The sequence below is a fragment of the Carcharhinus amblyrhynchos genome, chromosome 22 (genome assembly GCF_965287045.1).
Source record: "Carcharhinus amblyrhynchos chromosome 22, sCarAmb.v2.hapA, whole genome shotgun sequence".
NCBI classification, from domain to species: Eukaryota; Metazoa; Chordata; class Chondrichthyes; order Carcharhiniformes; family Carcharhinidae; genus Carcharhinus; species Carcharhinus amblyrhynchos.
The window spans coordinates 27,783,439-27,790,678 of NC_137345.1; positions in this window are offsets into that span (position 1 = coordinate 27,783,439).

Genomic DNA, 7,240 nt, shown 5'->3' on the forward strand with positions numbered 1-7,240 from the left:
CTGTGCACAATTCCTTAGCAAAAATAGGAAGGCATTAATAAACCCACAGAATGAGAATGTAATTGGCAAGAAACTTCAGGTTAGATAAGTCCGAGGATCAATAAGGAATAATATCCAAATGCTATAAAGGAACACAGGAATCTGGGTGTGTGCAAAGCGCTGGGGTTTATTTCCAGAGGGATAGAATTGAAAAGCAGAGAAATCAGTTTAAACTTATAGCAAACCTCATTAGATCATACTTGGAGTACTGTAACAGTTTGTCTTTCCAGATTATAAAAAAGATAAAGAGGCACTGGAGATGGTGCAACAAAAATCTATTAAAACTATACCAGAACTGAGGTTACACTTAACAGAAAAAAATTGAACAGGTCGGTAATTTTCTCCAGAAGCAGATGATTAAGAGGTGATTTGATAGAGATAAATCTAAGGGCAACAGTTCAGGAAGTTTAAACTGGGCATTGTAAAAACTTTTAGAAATAAAATTAACAGACACTTTAACAAGCGTGGCTCGATTAAGGAGAGTCGGCATGGATATGTGAAAGGCAAGTCTTGATTAACTAACTTCAAATCCATAAAATCCATAGAAGCCCTACAGTGCAGTAGGAGGTCATTTGGCTCATCAAGTCTACACTGACTCTCTGACAGAGTATTTCATCCAGGTCCTTTCCTCCATCCCATCCCTGTAACACCAGATATTTACCTTGGCTAAAACATTTAACCTACACTCTCAATTGAGTTTTTTTGGTGAAGTAACAGAGATGATTAATAAGAGTAACATGGTTGATGTGGTCTTCCAAAAAACGCCTCATAATAGACTTGTCAACAAAGTTGAAGCCCACAGAGTAAAAAGCACAGTGGCAAAATGGATACAAAGTTGGCTGATTGACAGGAAACAGAGAGTCACAGTGAACGGTTGTTTTTCACACTAGAGGAAGGTAATGTTCCCCAAGGTTTGGTACGAGGACCATAGGCTTGGGTATACAGAGTACAATTTAAATTTTCAGGTGACATAAAGCTTGGAAGAATGTTAAACTATGAGGATAGTGATAGAGTTCAAAGGACATGCACAATCTGTGGATGCTTGGCAGATGAAATTTAAAGCAGGGAAGTGTGAAGTGATACATTTTGATGCAAAGAAAAGCAATACATATGAATTAGATGCAATTCTAATAGAGTGCAGGAAATAGTACCCTGGGGTTATATATGCAGAAATAGTTTGCAAGTTGTGAAAGTGGTTAAAAAGGAAAGTGTGACCTTGAGCTACAGAGCATACGCCGGAATTCTACTGCCTTGTCTGCCATGGGATCAGAGTAGGTGAGAGGTGGGCAACAAAATGTCTGTTGACCTCAGCAGGAATTTCTGGCCTCGTTTGAGCAAGGCAGCAAAATCCCACCCATAGAGTCCAAAAACAAGTTTTGATGAGCCTTTATAAACCACTGGGTTAGCCTCAACTGGAAAATTCTGGGCCCTGCACTTTAGAAACTGGGTTTGTTCTCATTAAAGAAGAGTACATTACAAGGTGATTTGTTAGAGGTATCCAAAATCAGGAGAAATAAGGAGAAAGTGGATAGAGATAAGCTTTTCTCATTGGCAGAAGAATTGAGGCCAAAGGACACGGGTTTAAGCTGATTGGCAAAAGATCCAAAGGCGACATGTGGGAAAACATTTTTACATAGCGAGTGGTTGGAATCTGGAATGCAGTGCCTGAGAGTGTGGTGGAGGCAGATTCAATAGTGGCTTCAAAGGGGAATTTGGATAAGTACCTGAAAGGGAGAAAGTTTGCTGGGCTGCAGGGAGAAGTTCAGGGAGTGGAGCTAGCTAAATTGCTCTCACAGAGGGCCAGCATAGACTTGATGGGCGGCATGGCCTGCTTCTGAACTGTATCCATTCTATGATTTTATGATTCAACATTCTAGAGTACATCATAGTTATGGAAGATTTGATAGGATAGAGGGAGAGAAGATTTTCCAGGATTTTGTGCCATAGATATAAGATGGTCACTCATAAATCCAATTGGAAATTCAGACAAAACTTCTTTCACCAGAGAGTGATTAGAATGTGGAATTCACTACTACAAAGAATAGTTGAAGCAACAAGATGCCTTCAAGAGGAACCTAGACAGGTAAATGAGAGAAAGAAGTAAAGGAATATTTTGATGAAGTCAGACAGAGGAGGAGGGGTGAGAGGAGGCTTATGTGGGTCATGAACTCTGCATCAACGTGTTGGGCTAAGTGGTCTGTTTCTATGCTATATGTACTTTGTCATGTCATTCTTTGAAAATTATATTAGAAAGCTATAAGCATCGAACTCAACACAGAACAAAAACCTTTGGTTTCTGAGGGCAGCGTGTTTATTCATGAACACATCAAGACAGCGGGATCTTTTGTTGATCATATATAATTGTACAGTGTCACATATTACTCTTAAACCGGACTTATGATTTATCTCACAGAGTACATATCATTCATCTCTGTTATATGTGTTAAAAATTTGGCAGATGCTTTCCCCAAGGCAGTGAGGGTTCCTCTGCTCTGAGTCTGATGCTCAGCTGTTTCTTTGGCTCATTGGCTAATGACAAAACGTAACGGATTGCCGCTGAACACTGTTGTTCTCTCTTGTGAGATCATATCACAATAGTTCATTCTTTTCACTTAGCAGAGCTTGGAATTTTAAAAACTTGGATGGTGCCACCCATTTCAGAAAATACCCTTTATCTGCATTTCTCTGGCCTGTCATTTGGCCTTGGACCTGTGGACCTGAAACCAATCCAGCTGGAGGATTTAAGACAGAAAAGTTAAGTCCAATAAAGTCATTCGCTGAAACACAGGCCATTATTGAAGCATGTCTTGAGATTTATCAGTTGGATCGAGTTTGGGGAAAGGTGACTCAGCTTCCCCTTTTGTCTCTGATGCAGTGCCAAATCTTTCAGCTCCATTATGCTGACCACTTCAAATGAATGGATTGCATACCAGAAGGCGTGGTAATGTTTTGTACGAGTGCTTGTTCAGGTTCATTACTAAATTTCTTAAGTTTAAGCATTTGCTCATAATAAACATGTTTGCCTAAGGTGGCACAGTGGCACAGTGGTTAGCACTGCTGCCTCATAGTGCCAGGGACCTGGGTCCAATTACGGCCTCGGCTGACTGTGTGGAGTTTGCACACTCTCTCAATGTCTGTATGGGTTATCTCCGAGTGCACTGGTTTCCTCCCACATTCCGAAGATGTGTAGATTAGATTGATTGGCCATGCTCCTTTGCTCCTTAGTGTTAGGGGGACTAGCAGGATAAATGCAGGGTAGGGCCTGGGTAGGATTTGTTGTCAGTGCAGTTTCAATGGGGCAAATGAGCTCTTTCTGCACTGTAGGGATTTTATGAAACTGTCTGATTGTAAAAGAGATTTTCAACACAGATATAATTCTTCATAATAATAATAATAAAGATTGTATGTAAGCTCCTCTAGCTCATTGTATTAGTGTCAAGGATAGACTGCATAGTAACAAAACATCGTACGAGTGTAAATGAAGTGTGTAATCTTAAAGCAACTTCACATCTAAAACAAAATCAGTTAAATATTGTGGAATATCTTGTTTAAGAATATGTGACCCCCATATTATTACGTATGCTTAACAAAACATTCTTCTTCCTCAGTGTGCCCTTGGAAACCAAATGATTTTATTCTGTACTGAGAGGGATGATCCCAGCAGGAGCAGATTTTGGGATGCTCCGAATGGACTAAGTGTCGCTGGGTTGGGAACTGCTACTATCAGGTAGCTCCTGTTGGATAGTGCTGTCAGTTGATGTGTCTCTTAGATTGTCCAGGTGGACATGTCTCACATGTTTCAGCAACTATTTGACTGCGGAAGGCATAACTCACATCAAGAAAGATGATTTGGACATTGTACTGAGGAACAGCCAAGCGCATAGGAAGCAACTATTCTAAGAGTCAGCAGCTTCAGGAAAAAAAGGAGAAAATAATGGGATAATGAACACTGTGAGAAGCACCACTATGTGTATTCAAGTGCTTTGGCTATGCGATGCATGCAGTCCAGTTGCAATGACGCCAGGAGCATGGCTCTTCAGGTGCTGCAGGTGACTATAGCGCTATGTTCACATGCGAGGTCAATCACTTTGCATACTATCACATTCATGGATCAAAGAACATGAAGCAATGGGTTTAACAATCCTGCAACTGCAGATCTGAAATGGAACATTGAAGTTATATTACTACAGAGGGGTAACAACAGCTACATCAAGGGAAAGATACCTCCCAGGATGCAGTTTTGAAGATTTTGCAGATATTGGAGGGTGAAAGGGCTTTCACATAATGACCATTAGATCAACCTGGGTGGAGGTAACAGGAACGCTCTTTACCTGAAGCCAGAATCTGTAATCAGATGAGAAATATAAAATCTTGTAAGTGGCTCACCTTTTCCATACTTTTTCCAATGGTTTCTTTAATATATCTGAGCAGCAATTTAGTGTAGAGATCACAAAAGGAAAATGCACAGCATCCTGGCATCTGTATAATTGGGATTGAATCTAAGACCCCACCAGGTCTGGAGTGGACTGGGAAGCAGGAAGGGCCATATCATTGAGCAGGAAGGCATGGGATGGAGTGCCCCTTTGCTGTCGTGACTTTCTCCAGTAAAACTGAGGTAGGGGACATCAAGGTCAGTGTTCCAATCCTGAGGCCACTTGAGAAGCATAAGTAGCCATTCAAGGTTATTTAAGGGTTTTATCCCATTGCCACTGGTATTCTGAGTTGGGGGAAAGGGGGGTCCCATGCCATATGAACAGGCTACTAGGGGCAAACAGGCTCATGGGCCCCTCCTGATCTGGCTCCCTGTGCCCTATTGGGTACCAGGCTGGGAGGTTGGCACCAGTTCTACAGCCAGTGAATGGGACCACCAGCCTGGCCACTAAATTCAGCCCAAACTGCCTACACATACCATGTTTTAGCATGGTAATTTGTATTGTGACCATGTCGATGCATTTACCCTGTCATCTCTGCAATGCGACAAGGATAACATTGAGCACACTACCAGCGCAAAGTAACTAAAAGTATGCAGAAGTTCAGGTAGTATTGAGGAAGCAGGAAGTCTGCAGAAGGACTTGGACAGGTTGGAAAGTGGGCAAAGAAGTAACAGATGGAATACAATGTGGAAAAGTGTGAGGTTATGCTCTTTGGAAGGAGGAATAGAGGTATAGACTATTTTCTAATTGGAAAATGCTTAGGAAATCAGAAACACTAAGGGACTTGGGAGTCCTTGTTCAAGATTCTCTTACGGTTAATGTGTAGGTTCAGTCGGCAGTTAGGAATGTAATGTTAGCATTCATGTCGAGATGGCTAGAATACAAGAACAGGGATGTACTTCTGAGGCTGTATAAGGCTCTGGTCGAACTCCATTTGGAGTATTGTGAACAGTTTTGGGCCCCATATCTAAGGGAGGATGTGCTGGCCTTGGAAAGGGTATAGAGGAGAGTCACAAGAATGATCATTGGAATGAAGAGCTTAAGGAACGATTGAGGACCCTGGGTCTGCACTTGTTGGAGTTTAGAAAGATGAGTGGGGATCTTTTTGAAACTTACAGGATACTGGATTTTTCCCTGGGTAGGAACCAGAGGACACAACCTCAGGCTAAAGGAACGACCCTTTAAAACAGAGATGAGGAGTAATTTCTTCAGTCAGAGAGTGGTGAATCTGTGGAACTCTTAGCCACAAAAGACTGTGGAGGCCAGGTCATTGAATGCCTTTAAAACAGAGATAGATATGGTCTTGATTAATAAGAGGATCAGGGGTTATGGAGAAAAGGCAGGAGAATGGGAATGAGAAAGAAATCAGCCATGATTGAATGGCGGAGCAGACTTGATGGGCAGAGTGGCCTAATTCAGTTCCTATGTCTTATGGTCCTATGATCTATCTATATGCTGCGTCCACGGGCTCACAAAAAAGGTTGACAGCCAGAGTTCTTTCCTACCATTGGTTGGAACCTGTTCCTTGCTACCTGTTCTCCTGTTGCTCAACACCTGCACTGTCCTGTACTGCTGGTTTCTCCAACGTAAAGCAACAAAGTCAGGGGAATGGTCAGTCAGAGACAAGGACAACAAAAACAATTGTTTGCATAATGTAATGTGGTAAATGTAGATGCTTTACATGAATGATCATTACAAAAAAAAATCACACTCTGCATGTGCCTACCATTTTGTATTTAGGCAGATCTCAAAGTTAGCTAATGTCCATAGATAGCAGTTGGAATCGAAACTTTAAAGAGAGGTGCAGTAATACTGCCTGATAGCACCATTAAATAAACAATTGAGCAACTACTCAATGAGATACTAATGAGATTCCTCTTCAACAGCTAAATCAGCTGATCTGAAACATAGAGAACTTATTTTACGTAATGGCTGAGACTACAGGCTTCATTGATACTGTCCAGGCAGTTTAGTGACAGCTCATGTACATCTGACACTCAGGGCCTCAGTAGCACAGGTGCTTCTCCACTACATTACATTAGAAAACACAGGGGAAGACCCAGTGCTTAGTTTTATAGGTAGTCTATAGGTAGCACATAAGATGCAATGAGTACCTGATTATGAAAATCATAGGCAGAATTTTTACAGGTAAGTGGAGGAGTGTTTAGGTATATGTGGGGAGTTAAGTCCCCTAAACATGACTTGGGTTGGGATCTCGACATCACACTGCCCTGTTCTGGGGTTCACCCTGAAGGTTTGAAGGGGAGTGGGGACCTTCCATGCAGTTGTTGATTAAGGCATTTAAATATTCTAACAACCAGTTTGGTTCAGAGTTCTGGATTTAGTAGAACTTTGGACCTACACACTGAGCTGTATGGAACTTGCCAGGGCCATCAATATTAGTGTATAACAGGGAGAGCAGCTTCAGTGAAACTAGCAGGCTGAGAAGTTTTTGATCAGTGAAACTGAAGAGCTGCAGCCATGGCCAGGTAAGAGTTTACAGCCCTGGAGGTGTAAGTGCAATTTTAGGGGCTTTGAAAAAAAAATTACCCATCTGAAATATGCTAGGTTAAGTGCGAGATGTCCTGCCCAGTGAGAGAGGTCTACTACCAGTGGTGAAAGGAATGGGAGATGACTTTCTGTGAGTGCTTTACTTGCATCAGAACTAGGTACAAACTAAAGTAGCATTTACATTTGAGCATTAGAAAAGTTAGCCCCAGTGAAAAAGCCATAATTTCAGAATCACTCTGCAAACCTGTTGCATCTAG